At 38.8% G+C, this 16,049-nt stretch overlaps 1 pseudogene; it reads left to right on the top strand.

Moving 5' to 3' along the window:
• The first annotated feature begins 6,312 nt into the window (after nt 1-6,312).
• LOC109278378 (ras-related protein Rab-7a-like) lies at nt 6,313-7,495 on the top strand (annotated as a pseudogene).
• Nucleotides 7,496-16,049: the final 8,554 nt, after the last annotated feature.

Here is a 16,049-nt window from a genome sequence, read left to right as displayed (position 1 = left end):
TGGACTAAAAAAAAGTTGAGGATAAGAGTTATGCTTGAATCTAAACTCTATGGTATTGCTTACCAGCCATTTCATGATCGATGACATGTTCCCAAACCAGGCACATTTGTCATCAACATTCGTCCTTTTGCCCCCAGTGTATCATACATCATGGTCAAGGATATCTAATCATTCAGTTCCCCCAAAGGGCTGATAGTGCATGACCACTTTCTCCCTCTCATTTTCCTTCCATCTAACTACATCTTACTACTCTTTGGTTCTTAGCTTAGATGGCACTTCCTCTGAGAAGACTTTCCTGAATTTCCTTCTGGGTTAAGATTATCTCTGTGTGCTTCCATAGCACCTTGTAGGTCCCACTGTAACCCTCATAATCTTGCCTGACCTGTTTACCTCCACTAGATTATTGAAGAAAATGAAACTTTCTTGTGTACTGTTCTATCCCCACATTCCAGCAGAGTTCTCAGGAAACATTTACTGAAGGCATGATTGGATTCAATGGTCCATGGTCTATTAAGCTTCTTGATTAAGAGGACCTGGGGAAGATGGCGGCATAGGAGGACGCTGGACTCACCACGACCTGCTGATCACTTAGATTCCACCTACACCTGCCTAAATAACCCAGAAAACCGGCAGAGGATTAGGAGAACGGAGTCTCCGGAGCCAAGCACAGACGAGAGGCCCACAGAAGAGGGTAGGAAGGGCAGAGAGGTGGTGCTTGCTACAGGGACTGGCGGGAGGAAGCCGGGGCGGACGGGCAGCCTGCCGGCCAATCAGAGCCCCCGAGTCTGGCTTGCAAAAGTGGAAGGGCCCAACGGAGTGTGTTTGGACAGCAAGCGGGACTTAACATCTGGAAGGTTATAAGCTAACAGCTCTGCACTGAGAACGGGAGGGCTGGAGGACAACGGGAGGGAGAGTTGTTGAACCCCGGATGACAGAGCTCAGCTTGGCGGGGAACAAAGGCGCTCGCCAGCGCCATCTCCCTCACCCATCCCCCAGCCAAAATCCCAAAGGGAACCAATTACTGCCAGGGAACTTGCTTGCACACTGCAAACACCCAACACTGTGCTTCTGCGGATCCACCCCTCTGGCTTCTGGTCGGACTCCCTCCCGGTGCCGCAGGGTCCCTCCCGAAGTGGTTCACTGAAGGATAAGTGAGCTGACCCTGCCCCTCCCGCCACTGTGCACCTTGCCTATCCTCCCCAGCTAATGCGCCAGATCCCCAGCACCACAAGCCTGGCAGTGTGCAAGTAGCCCAGACGGGCCACGCCACCCCACAGTGAATCCCGCCCCTAGGAGAGGGGAAGAGAAGGTACACACCAGTCTGACTGTGGCCCCAGCAGTGGGCTGGGGACAGACATCAGGTCTGACTGTGGCCCCGCCCACCAACTCCAGTTATTCAACACACCACAGGGGAAGTGCCCTGCAGGTCCGCACTATTCCAGGGACTATCCAAAATGATCAAATGGAAGAAATCCCCTCAAAAGAATCTCCAAGAAATAACAAGAGCTAACAAACTGATCAAAAAGGGTTTAAACAATATAACAGAAAGTGAATTTAGAATGATAGTCATAAAATTAATTTCTGGGATTGAAAAGAGTATAGAGGAAAGCAGAGAATCTATTGCAATAGAGATCACGGGACTAAGGAATAGTCAGGAGGAGCTAAAAAATGCTATAAACGAGCTGCAAAATAAAATGGAAATGACCATGGCTAGGATTGAAGAGGCAGAGGAGAGAATAGGTGAACTAGAAGATAAAATTATGGAAAAAGAGGAAGGTGAGAAAAAGAGAGATAAAAAAAATCCAGGAGTATGAGGGGAAAATTAGAGAACTAAGTAATGCACTAAAGAGAAATAATCTATGCAAAATTGGTATTCCAGAGGAGGAAGAGAGAGGGAAAGGTGCTGAAGGTGTACTTGAAGAAATAATAGCTGACAACTTCCCTGATCTGGGGAAGGAAAAAGGCATTGAAATCCAAGAGGCACAGAGAACTCCCTTCAGACAGAACTTGAATCCATCTTCTGCACGACATATCATAGTGAAATGGAAAAATACAAGGATAAAGAGAAAATTCTGAAAGCAGCGAGGGATAAAAGTGCCCTCACATATAAAGGGAGACCTATAAGACTCGTGACTGATCTCTCTTCTGAAATTTGGCAGGCCAGAAAGGAATGGCAGGATATCTTCAATGTGCTGAACAGAAAAAATATGCAGCCGAGATTCCTTTATCCGGCGTGTCTGTCATGTAGAATAGAAGGAGAGATAAAGGCCCCCCAAACAAACACAAACTGAAGGAATTCGTCACCACTAAACCAGCCCTACAAGAGATCCTAAGGGGGATCCTGTGAGACAAAGTACCAGAGACATCGCTACAAGCATAAAACATACAGACATCACAATGACTCTAACCCCGTATCTTTCTATAATAACACTGAATGTAAATGGACTCAATGTGCCAACCAAAAGACATAGGGTATCAGAATGGATAAAAAACAAGACCCATCTATTTGCTGTCTACAAGAGACTCATTTTAGACCTGAGGACACCTTCAGATTGAAAGTGAGGGGATGGAGAACTATTTATCATGCCACTGGAAGTCAAAAGAAAGCTGGAATAGCCATACTTATATCAGACAAACTAGACTTTAAATTAAAGGCTGTAACAAGAGATGAAGAAGGGCATTATATAATAATTACAGGGTCTATCCATCAGGAAGAGCTAACAATTATAAATGTCTATGCGCCGAATATGGGAGCCCCCAAATATATAAAACAATTACTCACAAACATAAGCAACCTTATTGGTAAGAATGTGGTAATTGCAGGGGACTTTAACACTCCACTTACAGCAATGGATAGATCATCTAGACACACGGTCAATAAAGAAACAAGGGCCCTGAATGATACATTGGATCAGATGGACTTGATAGATATATTTAGAACTCTGCATCCCAAAGCAACAGAATATACTTTCTTCTCGAGTGCACATGGAACATTCTCCAAGATAGATCACATCCTGGGTCACAAAACAGCCCTTCATAAGTATACAAGAATTGAAATTATACCATGCATACTTTCAGACCACAATGCTATGAAGCTTGAAATCAACCACAGGAGAAAGTCTGGAAAACCTCCAAAAGCATGGAGGTTAAAGAATACCCTACTAAAGAATGAGTGGGTCAACCAGGCAATTTGAGAAGAAATTAAAAAATATATGGAAACAAACAAAAATGAAAATACAGCAACCCAAACGCTTTGGGATGCAGAAAAGGCAGTCCTGAGAGGAAAATACAACGCAATCCAAGCCGATCTCAAGAAACAAGAAAAATCCCAAATACAAAGTCTAATAGCACTCCTAAAGGAAATAGAAGCAGAACAGCAAAGACAGCCTAAATCCAGCAGAAGAAGAGAAATAATAAAGATCAGAGCAGAAATAAACAATATAGAATCTAAAAAAACTGTACAGCAGATCAACAAAACCAAGAGTTGGTTTTTTTAAAAAATAAACAAAATTGATAAACCTCTAGCCAGGTTTTTCAAAAAGAAAAAGGAGATGACCCAAACAGATAAAATCATGAATGAAAATGGAATTATTACAACCAATCCCTCAGAGATACAAGCAATTATCAGGGAATAGTATGAAAAATTATATGCCAACAAATTGGACAACCTGGAAGAAATTGACAAATTCCTAAACACCCACACGCTTCCAAAACTCAATCAGGAGGAAATAGAAAGCTTGAACAGACCCATAACCAGCTAAGAAATTGAATCAGTTATCAAGAATCTCCCAAAAAATAAGAGTTTAGGACCAGATGGCTTCCCAGGGGAGTTCTACCAGACATTTAAAGCAGAGATATTACCTATCCTTCTCAAGCTATTCCAAAAAATAGGGAAGGAAAACTTCCAGACTCATTCTATGAAGCCAGTATTACTTTGATTCCTAAATCAGAGACCCAGTAAAAATAGAGAACTACAGGCCAATATCCCTGATGTATATGGATGCAAAAATTCTCAATAAGATACTAGCAAATCGAATTCAACAGCATATAAAAAGAATTATTCACCATGATCAAGTGGGATTCATTCCTGGGATGCAGGGCTGTTTCAACATTTGCAAATCAATCAACGTGGTACATCACATCAATAAAAGAAAAGATAAGAACCATATGATCTTGTCAATCAATGCAGAAAAGGCATTTGACAAAATTCAGCACCCTTTCTTAATAAAAACCCTCGAGAAAGTGAGGATAGAAGGAACATATTTAAACATCATAAAAGCCATTTATGAAAAGCCCACAGCTAACATCATCCTCAATGGGGAAAAACTGAGAGCTTTTACCCTGAGATCAGGAACACGACAGGGATGCCCACTCGCACCGCTGTTGTTTAACATAGTGTTGGAAGTTCTAGCATCAGCAATCAGACAACAAAAGGAAATCAAAGGCATCAAAATTGGCAAAGATGAAGTCAAGCTTTCACTTTTTGCAGATGACAGATAGTATACATGGAAAATCCGATAGACTCCACCAAAAGTCTGCTAGAACTGATACATGAATTCAGCAAAGTTGCAGGATACAAAATCAATGTACAGAAATCAGTTGCATTCTTATACACTAACAATGAAGCAACAGAAAGACAAAGAAACTGATCCCATTCACAATTGCATCAAGAAGCATAAAATATCTAGGGATAAATCTAACCAAAGAAGTAAAAGATCTGTATGCTGAAAAGTATAGAAAGCTTATGAAGGAAATTGAAGAAGATATAAAGAAATGGAATAGCATTCCATTCTCGTGGATTGGAAGAATAAATAGTGTCAGAATGTCAATACTACCCAAAGCTATCTACACATTCAATGCAATCCCAATCAAAATTGCACCAGCATTCTTCTCAAAACTAGAACAAGCAATCCTAAAATTCATATGGAACCACAAAAGGCCCCGAATAGCCAAAGTAATTTTGAAGAAGAAGACCAAATCAGGAGGCATCACAATCCCAGACTTTAGCCTCTACTACAAAGCTGTCATCATCAAGACAGCATGGTATTGGCACAAAAACAGACACATAGACCAATGGAATAGAATAGAAACCCCAGAACTAGACCCACAAACGTATGGCCAACTCATCTTTGACAAAGCAGGAAAGAACATCCAATGGAAAAAAGACAGTCTCTTCAACAAATGGTGCTGGGAGAACTGGACAGCAACATGCAGAAGATTGAAACTAGACCACTTTCTCACACCATTCACAAAAATAAACTCAAAATGGATAAAGGACCTGAATGTGAGACAGGAAACCATCAAAACCCTAGAGGAGAAAGCAGGAAAAGACCTCTCTGACCTCAGTCGTAGCAATTTCTTACTTGACACATCCCGCAAGGCAAGGGAATTAAAAGCAAAAATGAACTACTGGGACCTTATGAAGATTAAAAGTTTCTGCACAGCAAAGGAAACAACCAACAAGACTAAAAGGCAACCAACGGAATGGGAAAAGATATTTGCAAATGACATATTGGACAAAGGCTAGTATCCAAAATCTATAAAGGGCTCACCAAACTCCACACCCGAAAAACAAATAATCCAGTGAAGAAACGGGCAGAAAACATGAATAGACACTTCTCTAAAGAAGACATCCGGATGGCCAACAGGCACATGAAAAGATGCTCAACATCGCTCCTCATCAGGGAAATACAAATCAAAACCACACTCAGATATCACCTCACGCCAGTCAGAGTGGCCAAAATGAACAAATCAGGAGACTATAGATGCTAGAGAGGATGTGGAGAAATGGGAACCCTATTGCACTGTTGGTGGGAATGCAAATTGGTGCAGCCACTCTGGAAAACAGTGTGAAGGGTCCTCAAAAAATTAAAAATAGACCTACCCTATGACCCAGCAGTATTACTGCTAGGAATTTACCCAAGGGATACAGGAGTACTGATGCATAGGGGCACTTGTACCCCAATGTTTATAGCGGCACTCTCAACAATAGCCAAATTATGGAAAGAGCCTAAATGTCCATCAACTGATGAATGGATAAAGAAATTGTGGTTTATATACACAATGGAGTACTATGTGGCAATGAGAAAGAATGAAATATGGCCCTTTGTAGCAACGTGGATGGAACTGGAAAGTGTGATGGTAAGTGAAATAAGCCATACAGAGAAAGACAGATACCATATGTTTTCACTCTTAGGTGGATCCTGAGAAACTTAACAGAAACTCATGGCGGAGGGGAAGGAAAAAAAAAAGAGGTTAGAGTGGGAGAGAGCCAAAGCGTAAGAGACTCTTAAAAACTGAGAACAGGTTGAAAGCTTGGGGAGTGCCGAGGAGTCCTCTGGAACCGGAACTTGGACTTCTCTGCCTCTGTCCTCCCTTTCATCTCCTCTTCGGTGGGGGCCCTAGCTACGCGCCAGGCCCAGAGCCGCCAGCAGAGAGGCCGCGTTTGAAGGATGACCTCTAGGAAGGAAGTGTTGCTGAAGGTTATCATCCTGGGAGATTCTGGAGTTGGTAAGACATCACTCATGAACAAGTATGTGAACAAGAAATTCAGTAATCAGTACAAAGCTACAATAGGAGCAGACTTCTGACAAACGAGGTGATGGTGGATGACAGACTAGTTACAATGCAGATCTGGGACACAGCAGGACAGGAACGGTTCCAGTCCCTTGGTGGCCTTCTACAGAGGCACAGACTGTGCCTGGTATTTGACGTCACCGCCCCCAACACATTCAACACCCTTGATAGCTGGAGAGATGAGTTTCTCATCCAGGCCAGTCCCCAGGATCCTGAAAACTTCCCCTTCGTGGTGTTGGGAAACAAGATTGACCTCGAAAACAGACAAGTGGCCACAAAGTGGGCACAGGCCTGGTGCTACAGCACTACTATGAGACCAGTGCCAAGGAGGCCATCAACGTGGAGCAGGCGTTCCAGAGGATTGCACGGAATGCACTTAAACAGGAAACAGAGGTGGAGCTGTACAACGAATTCCTCAAACCCATCAAACTGGACAAGAACGACTGGGCCAAGGCCTTGGCGGAAAGCTGCAGTTGCTGAAGGGGCAGTGAGAGCAGAGCATAGAGTCCTTCACAAATAAAGAACACACAGGCCTTCCAACACAAGCCCCCTCTCCTCTTCCAAACAAAACATAAAGTCATCTCTCAAATCCAGCTGCCAAAAGAAACCCCAACAAACATACTCACCCTTACACACACACACACACACACACACACACACACACACACTCTCACACACACCCCTATACCTACACCTGACACAAGCAGACAGACTCCAGCCCAGGCCTGTGATGACTCGATCGGGGTCTGCCCACCCACCACATCAACCCTCATATGGCAGCCAGGACAGGCAAGCTGTAGAAATCGTTCTGGTGTGGAGTCGGCATCGAAAGCTATTCTTTTTGTCCACTGGGGAGAGAGAACTGTTTACAGTTAATCTGTGTCTAATTAGTTATCTGATTTTTTTAACGGTCTTGTGGTTTTTTTACCCCACCCCCACCCCTCCCTCCTGTGAAGGCTACCACTTGGGAAGGCTGGTGCCCCATGCTTCATTACAGGCTCACACCCAGTCTGATCAGACTGAGCTTTGTATGTATCTGTTAATGCTTGTTACTTTTAACTAATCAGATTTTTTTACAGTATCTGTTTATTATGTAATGCTTCTTAGAAAAGAATCTTATAGTACATGTTAATATATGCAACCAATTAAAAATGTATAAATTAGTGTAAAAAAACTGAGAACAAACTGAGGGTTGATGGGGCGTGGGAGGGAGAGGAGGGTGGGTGATGGGTATTGAGGAGGGCACCTTTTGGGATAAGCACTGGGTGTTGTATGGAAACCAATTTGACAATAAATTTCATATAATGAAAAAAAGCTTCTTGATTAAGATATTAAGATATTTTGCATAGGAACATATACAGGAACACCTCATAGGAGGTTTACCTGTATGGAATCTATTTCTCAATATCTGTTGCAAAGCTATTTCACAAAACAAAGCCCATGGACTACCTATATTAAAATCATCTGGGACTTTGTTAAAATAGCTAAGTCCTAGTATCCTACCCAGTAAGTTTTAAAATAAAATTTTTGGAGGTGCTGGAGGGCTCAGTCGGTTGAGCCTCTGACTTTGGCTCAGGTCATGATCTCCCAGTTCGTGTGTTCAAGCCCTGCAACGGGTTCTGTGTTGACAGCTTGGAGCCTGGAGCCTGCTTCAGATTCTGTGTCTCCCTCTCTGTCTGCTCCTCCCCCGTTCATGTTCTGTCTGTCTCTCTCTCAAAAATAAGTAAACATTATAAAAAGAGATTTTAAAAAAGAGACTACTGGAAGTTGCACATAATACTTAAAAATATAAAACAAAATGAAATTTCTGGATATAGACTCATGAGATTCCCAAGCACACTAAAATTAAGGAACCCTGCTGAGAAGAATGTATGCCAAGGGTGGGTTTTTATGGATTCTTGGATGCAGAATTTTATCTATACCATTATCTGACAAAAGTAAAGGATACAAAATTCTTAACTCACAGATCCATAGCAGTTTTATACAGAAAAAAAACATACGTACATATAAATAAACTGACCAGCAAATTCTTTCAAGTTGCATAAAATAATATTTTAGAAGGCAACAGAAACAGCAGCATTGAGCAAATGGGCAGATACACTAACCCACATAGATCCTGGATTGTCAGGCATGATTGGACTACTTTTATACCAATCTGAAAGTAGTGGTGTAAGATATTCTACTAGTGAGCTAGTCAGGAAGGATAAACTTCTATTAGTTTCAGATCCAATTGTTGCAGGACACTATGATGAGAGATTGTCGTGTGTGAAATAAAACAATCCAGGCTTGATCAGGCTAAGGTCCAGGCTTGACATATAGCAATATAGTTCTAACTGGTGAGAGAGGAACACTATCCCTCTGACCATCCTCACTTTAAAGTACCACAGGCTTTTTGTTCTGTTTTAGTTTCTCTGTAAAAACACCTCACCTAAACTGTGTCATATAAAAGCAGTTCTTATAATTGTTCCACAAGTCTTAATCGTTGACCCAAGCAAATTATTTGAAAGAGAAAATAGCTAGCAAATATTCTTTTTTTTTTTAAGTTTATTTATTATTTACTTTGCAAGAGAGAGTGAGCTAGTGGGGGAGGGGCAGAGAAAGATTCAGGGAGAGAGAGAATCCCAAGCAGGCTCCACACTGTCAGCACAGAGTCCAATGTGGGGCTCAAACTCACAAACTGTGAGATCATGACCTGAGCTTAACCAACTGAGCCACCCCTGCACCCCACTAGTAAATATTTTTATAATCAGTGTGCTTATATACCCTAGTTTTCCTGAGATAGTCTAATCCTATATTTCTACTGTAGTTATTAATTATATTTCATTCTTAAAAGTGCCTCAGTTTGAACAATAAATTGTATGACATCCAAACTTTAAACACTATTGGTCAGGCGCCTGGGTGGCTCAGTTGGTTGAGCATCCAACCTCAGCTCAAGTCATGATCTCATGGTTTGTGAGTTTGAGCCCCGCGTCAGGTTCTGGGCTGACAGCTCAGAGCCTGGAGCCTGCTTCAGATTCTGTGTCTCCTTCTCTCTCTGCCCCTCCCCCACTTGCGCTCTGTCTCTATCAAAAATAAATAAATGTAATAAAAAAATATTTAAACAGTATTGGTAAGTGGCATGAGTCCTAGAAAAGTTTTTGGAAAGAAGATGCAATTTTTCGTGGCAAAGTTCTTGGTTTGTATCAAAATTTTGAAATAAAATCATTACATTACTAAATTACCAACACAATTATATTTGGGCAACTATAATCTCCAAGGACATCTGGAAACAATCACAAAAGCAAATAACAGAAAATTTACAATATTCTATCTCAGGCTGGCCATCAACCCCACTCAAAATCATTTGACATGCCCTTTGTCAATGCCCATTCTCAGTCCCCTTGATTGTACAGATTGTATCTGGAGCAGTATATAGACTATTAGTTTAATCAGTAAATTTCTAATTTTTTGTGCCCTTGTTGAAATGAAATTACTTTTTGCCTCAGGTTTTAATTTTAAGGGAAATTTAATAGTGAGGAACAGAAACCAAAATAAAGGAAAAATAATCCCAAGTGAGGGAAGAAACTTCTAGGTAATACTCAGTCCAGTTGCCTTTTCCTGGCTAAGGTTAGCAAGAATTATATAGTCCCTCTCACAGTAATCCAGGGAGATAGTTTTAAAAGTCATTTGCTACTATCTTGAAGATTTCACTTGCAATTCCTGCCAATGCTCAAAGAAAGTCATTCCTTAAGCATTGCAACAGATATATAGATTGAGAGGCAACTTCAATAATTTCTTACAAAAGTGAGATTTGAGACTCTGTCAGGTGAAGTATGGGATTTATGAGCTTCATTTGAAATACACTTCTTTTTGTTAAATGACAGAATCAAAGTTAAATAACTGTTAAACACCGGTTGCTCTTAATGCAACTGTGTATAAATAATGAAAATTAATCATCCATCAATTGTGCAGCATTGGCCTAATAACAATCAAACATTTGTCATCTTCTTTATTTATTGTGAAGATGTCCATTTCAAATTTTACTTTTTAAATACTTTAGCTGAGAAGGGTTTATGCTAAAACATAACACTGAGTATTAATTATTAATGTCCAACCTTCTTATATATAGACAAACAACTATTATTTGTTGAGTCCTTTTAATGGGCTGGGCATTTTTCAAAGTACTTTACTACAGTTTTATCTCAATAATCCTTGAAAACTCTTAAGAAGTAAACATTATTTATATTCTTCACTTTAGAGGCTTTTAAATTGAGGTACAGAGAGATTAGTTTATTGTCCCAGAACAAGCTCGCTGAATCAGAGCTAGGATTGACATCAGAGCCTATATACCCAAACACTTTTGGGTGTTGCTTTCCATTGACATTTCTATAGCACGTAGTCAGTCAGTTTGTGCTTGCTACTAATTATATACCACCATTTGAATGAATCCATTTTGGCATCTTGTAGCTGTAGTCAAGGAATTATAGATTAGCTAATGGTATTTATGTTAGAAAGAGGATATGTATGATTACTTATGTTGTATTAGCATACTGGTGAAATGAAGAAGACTTTCATCTTTATAAATCAAAGGCATTGCTATAAACCTTTATTCACTGCACCCCATCCCACTCCATCACCATAAATTTCCTGATAATTTTCTTTTAAAGACTTTATATCCTGAACAGAAAAAGACATATAGGATATACCTCCTTGTTATATTAGAAAGCTAAGCACCGGATTTCATCTCAAGAAGAAATTATTTGGAGCAGGGATTCCAAACCCCAAAGGTGAAGAGGACCAAGAATCTAGTGGACAGTATGTTGTTGTAGGCTGATAAATGTAAAATTGTATTTTAACTTTTGTGGCCAGGAGATAATAGGGAAGTGTGGCAAATCAGAATATGTATGCCCTTCCTAAAGGCTCAAGGATGATGAAATGCAGGGACAATAGCATGACTATTTCTAGCTGAAAATCAGATATCCAGATTATTATATGAAATTTAATCTTTAAATGTTCATAATAGATGCAGTTTAAATCATTGGCAAGCCAAACAAATAAAACAGTCTGTGGTCCAGATTCAGTGTATTCTCCCAGTTTAGCTTCTGGTCTATGGCACATACATATCTTCCTTAACATATTATGGGGTTACATCCTGATAAATCCACTGCAAATGGAAAATATTATAAATTGAAAATGCATTTAATACACCTAACCCTACTGAACATCACAGCTTAGCCTTGCTTAACTTATACATGCTCAGAACACTTATATTAGCAGTTGGGCAAAATCATCTAACACAAAGCCTATTTTAAAATAAAGTGCTGATTATCTCCTCTAATTTAATTCAATAAATTAAGTAGTTCACTGAAAGTGAAAACAGAATGGCTGCATGGGTACAGGTAAGGTTGGAAGTGCATCGGTCGTTTACCCTTGTGATGATGTGGCTGCCTGGGAGCTTTGGCTTACCGTCACTGCCTAACATCAGGAGAGTATTGGACCACAATACACTAGTCTGGGAAAATATCAAGATCAAAATTCAAAGTATGGTTTCTACTGAATGCATATTGCTTTAGCACTCTCATAAGGTTGAAAAATTGTAAGTCGAACCGTTGTAAGTCAGGGACCATCTGTACCATACAGAGATAGTGAGGAGAATCATTGTACATAGTACATGGTTCTTTTACTGCCCTTGGTCCATACACCCTTCATTCAATGTGCAAGGTAAAAGGTTAATGTTCACTAAACAACACATAATAAATGTCTACTCAAATGAATGTTTCTGAAATAGGGAAATGTTTCTGATATAGGAGGTTCAAAATATAGATATATTTTCTGACTTATGATCCTCAAAATCTAAGTAACAACATGGAAACATAAGGTAACAATTACAGTTCAGTGTGCAGACTTCTTTTATAGCACTTATTAGAGTGGTAGGGGAGCAAGAAGTAAGAAGTAACTATATTTATCAGAAGGCTATATTTTGGGTTTTGATTGAATCATTAGTTTTTAACACAGAGAAGGTGGATAGGAATAGAATTATTGGCTAAAAGAATCAATATGGAATGATATTATGGTTTAAACTACCTGGAATTTCCAGAGCAAGTCATTTATTTTTCAATGAAATTGTGAAACAATCAGAGAGAAATGCCTACGTACCACATTAAATAATATTAGAACCAAACCCAGTTCAGGAGTTTTTAATTGCTAATTTGCTTTAAAATATTAGACATAAACGCTAGTTTCTCTTCCCTTTAAACCTGGGTAATTACCATAAGCCTTTATGAAGGTTATCATGATAAAGTTTAAGAAATTTGATGGTCAGAAAGAGTCTTATTTGATCTAGTTCAAACTCCAGCCAGTGCAGCAATTTCTTCTGTAGTTGATAAAGAGTAGCTATATCTACTAACACAATTCTAATGAAGAAAATCTTTAATTGAATTTTATTGTTAGGTAACTAATTTCCGGAAAGCTTCACATTGCATTGAGTTCAAATCTGCCTTGATCTTAAGGTTTTTCTTCTAGAATAACAGAAAATAAGGCTTAAAAATTTTACATGGCAATTCTTAAAATGTTTAGCTACAGCTATCATTTTTTTTTCTTTTCATACTCTATCTGCAGGCTAACTAGCTCCTTCAAATATTATTTATTTATTGTAAGAATTCCATGAATCAGTTGTCTTTATTCAATCCCATTACTCCATGTTGAATCTCCACTTCTCTTATTAATATTTGTGGCATGATCATGAATGGAAAAGGATAAGAAAATGTGAATACATCAGTGCACAATTGTCTTAATGCTGAAAAAAATAACACAAATCATATGCCTTCCATATTAGAGATCTAGAAGATCATTTAAGTATATTAGTCTACATATTTGGTTTAGATTTGGAATGTATTTCTAGAAAATCCAGTTATTTCCATTGCCCTTGTGTCCTATATGTGTTGAGAGTGCTATATGTATGCAAATTTGTATGAAAACAAAAAATATATCTTCTTGAAATCTAGCTATTTAGAGTAGTTCAGGACTAAGTGGGCCAATCTCTTTATTATCCTCTTTGCCATAACATATACTTTATTAAGTCTACTCTCTTTCCTTTTTTAACCTTCCCTTTTTGCAATTCTCCCTTTCCTTCTTTCATTTATTTCTTCTTTCTTTCTTTTTCTGCTTCTGCTTCTGGTTCTTTTCCTTCTTCCTCTTCTTCCCTCCTTCCTTCCTTCCTTTCTTCTTCTTCTTTTTTTTTTTTTTTTTGAATTTCATGCTATCCTTCTTAATCCAAACAAAATGGTACTCCTCAATATTGTATTATCTATTTTCTTATAAGTGACTCTGAGGAAAAGCAATGGGCCAGAGGTATCACATTAAAGTGGAACTTGATAGATTACTTTTGAATAAAATGATGAAACATTTTTTTTAACCTCCCACACATAAACACAACATGGTATTAGCAAGTTTAAAACATGACAACTGTAGAAATATAAAGAAATAACAAATAGGGGCCCCTGGGTGGCTCAGTTGGTTGAGCGTCCGACTTTGACTCAGGTCATGATCTCAGGGTCTGTGAGTTCGAGCCCCGCATCAGGCTCTGGGTTGACAGCTCGGAGCCTGGAGCCTGCTTCCGATTCTGTGTCACCCCCTCTTTCTCTGCCCCTCCTCAGCTCATGCTCTGTCCCTCTCTCTCTGTTAAAAATAAATAAACATTAAAAAAATTTAAAAAAAAGAAATAACAAATATTTGGTAAAAAAAAATCACCTCTTAATGAAATAGAACTTATGTTTATTGTGGAAAGGACAGCCACCTTAAAAGAAATATAACAAATATTATTGAGAAATAGGGAAAATTTAAGGGAAAAATAGTATCAATAAAGGAAAGAATATGGGTGCTTTAGCACTGTGACAAATGCTAATCCTCTTCCTCACTCAAGTTCAGAACCACTTGAAAGGGAAAAAACAGGTGGATTGAGGTAGATTGTCATGTGGTAGTTCCCAGTGAAAACCAGATCTTTGTATTCATACCTATGTATAATCCCTTCCCACATCAACCTCAGACTTGGCATTGTGGTTTCCCTTGAACTTGCTTTGAGTGCAGCTTACATCAGTGACCTTAGCTAAGTCATATACAGCAGAAGAACTAATAAGCTAAGCCCAGTCACCCACAGAATTATGAGAAAAAATAAATTTTCATTTTAAGCCACTAAATTTTGGGCTGGTTTGCTATATAGCAATAAGTAATGGAAACACTGGTATAGATCAAACGACAGAGCTGTTGGAGAACATAGCTTAGGTATATAGCCTAACGGGCTTCCTCAAACTGAACCCCAGAATTAGATACTCTTATACCCACCCATTCATGGAAATTGCCTTACAAATGAAAGTCCTTTCCCATAGGTACTAAATTTGTCTTGTGTAAAATTTGCAGCATGAAGGAGCAGAACTGAATATACCCTGTGCAGGCAGGAACATTTCAAAAAGAAACAGAAGAGGTATTTGGTCATGCAAATGCAATGTTATCTAACTTATTAAGGTAACTCACTCCTTTACCACAGAGGATTCAGGGAACAGAGAGTAATGAAGGAAATAGAAACAAACACAACATCATGTTTATTGTCTCTACATTTGAAAACATTGAGTAGGTGAAAAGGACATTCCTTATCCTCACCCCCACCATCCTCACCCCCAACAGATGCTATATTTTCTCCCGATACTTTGTTAAGAGACCTCATCTTACAACCTTCTGGTGAAATTTTATGATCTCTATGTTTTAGGATGTGTCTTATATATGTTGTTTCTCCCTCAGGATTCAACTTAGTGTCTGACATATGGTAGACATGTTGAACTGAATGAATAAAAGCACACAACGTATCTTATGTGTGTATATATATACATATATATATATGTATATATATACCTTGAATTCACACAGAATTGTTTTAAGTATAAAGAAAACTATTGTGAATTTTAATGTATTTTAGCTTGTATAGATGATTTAACCCCAAAATGCATATTAAGTGTTTATTATTTCTGCTTAAGTCCTGGATAAATTTATTTTTAAAATTACCTCCAACCTCTGTGCTCCATGATGGGCTGAGCTGGATTTAATTACTATTAATTACTGTTATTATTTCCTGATGTTCCTTATCAGAATATTTCATTTTTATGCCAATTAGAGTATAATTATTAGGATAATGGACTCTACAAAAAAACCAATTATGCAATGAGACTAGATGGGATTTATCTCTAGTAATTGAGTTTCACAATTTAAGATCAAAATAAGTGAATCAAAATGAAAATGTAGAACCATTAATCCCCCAGGCATCAACAATAAGGTTGAATTCGCTCTTCCACCCCAAATTAAGCTGATATTTTACAATGTCATGTCTTGATATACAGGCCCAGTTTGGCATGAATAGAACTATATTCACCCAGTTATAATTCAGCCCCAGGCCACACATCTTCCATAAACCTTTTTTTTTTTTAAATCAGAGGTTTACTTTGATC

This window comes from Panthera pardus, unplaced genomic scaffold (genome assembly GCF_024362965.1).
Source record: "Panthera pardus isolate Hobbes unplaced genomic scaffold, ASM2436296v1 HiC_scaffold_13, whole genome shotgun sequence".
NCBI lineage: Eukaryota > Metazoa > Chordata > Mammalia > Carnivora > Felidae > Panthera > Panthera pardus.
The sequence above is the reverse complement of the archived record's forward strand: the minus strand, read 5'-3'. Positions and strand labels throughout refer to the sequence as shown.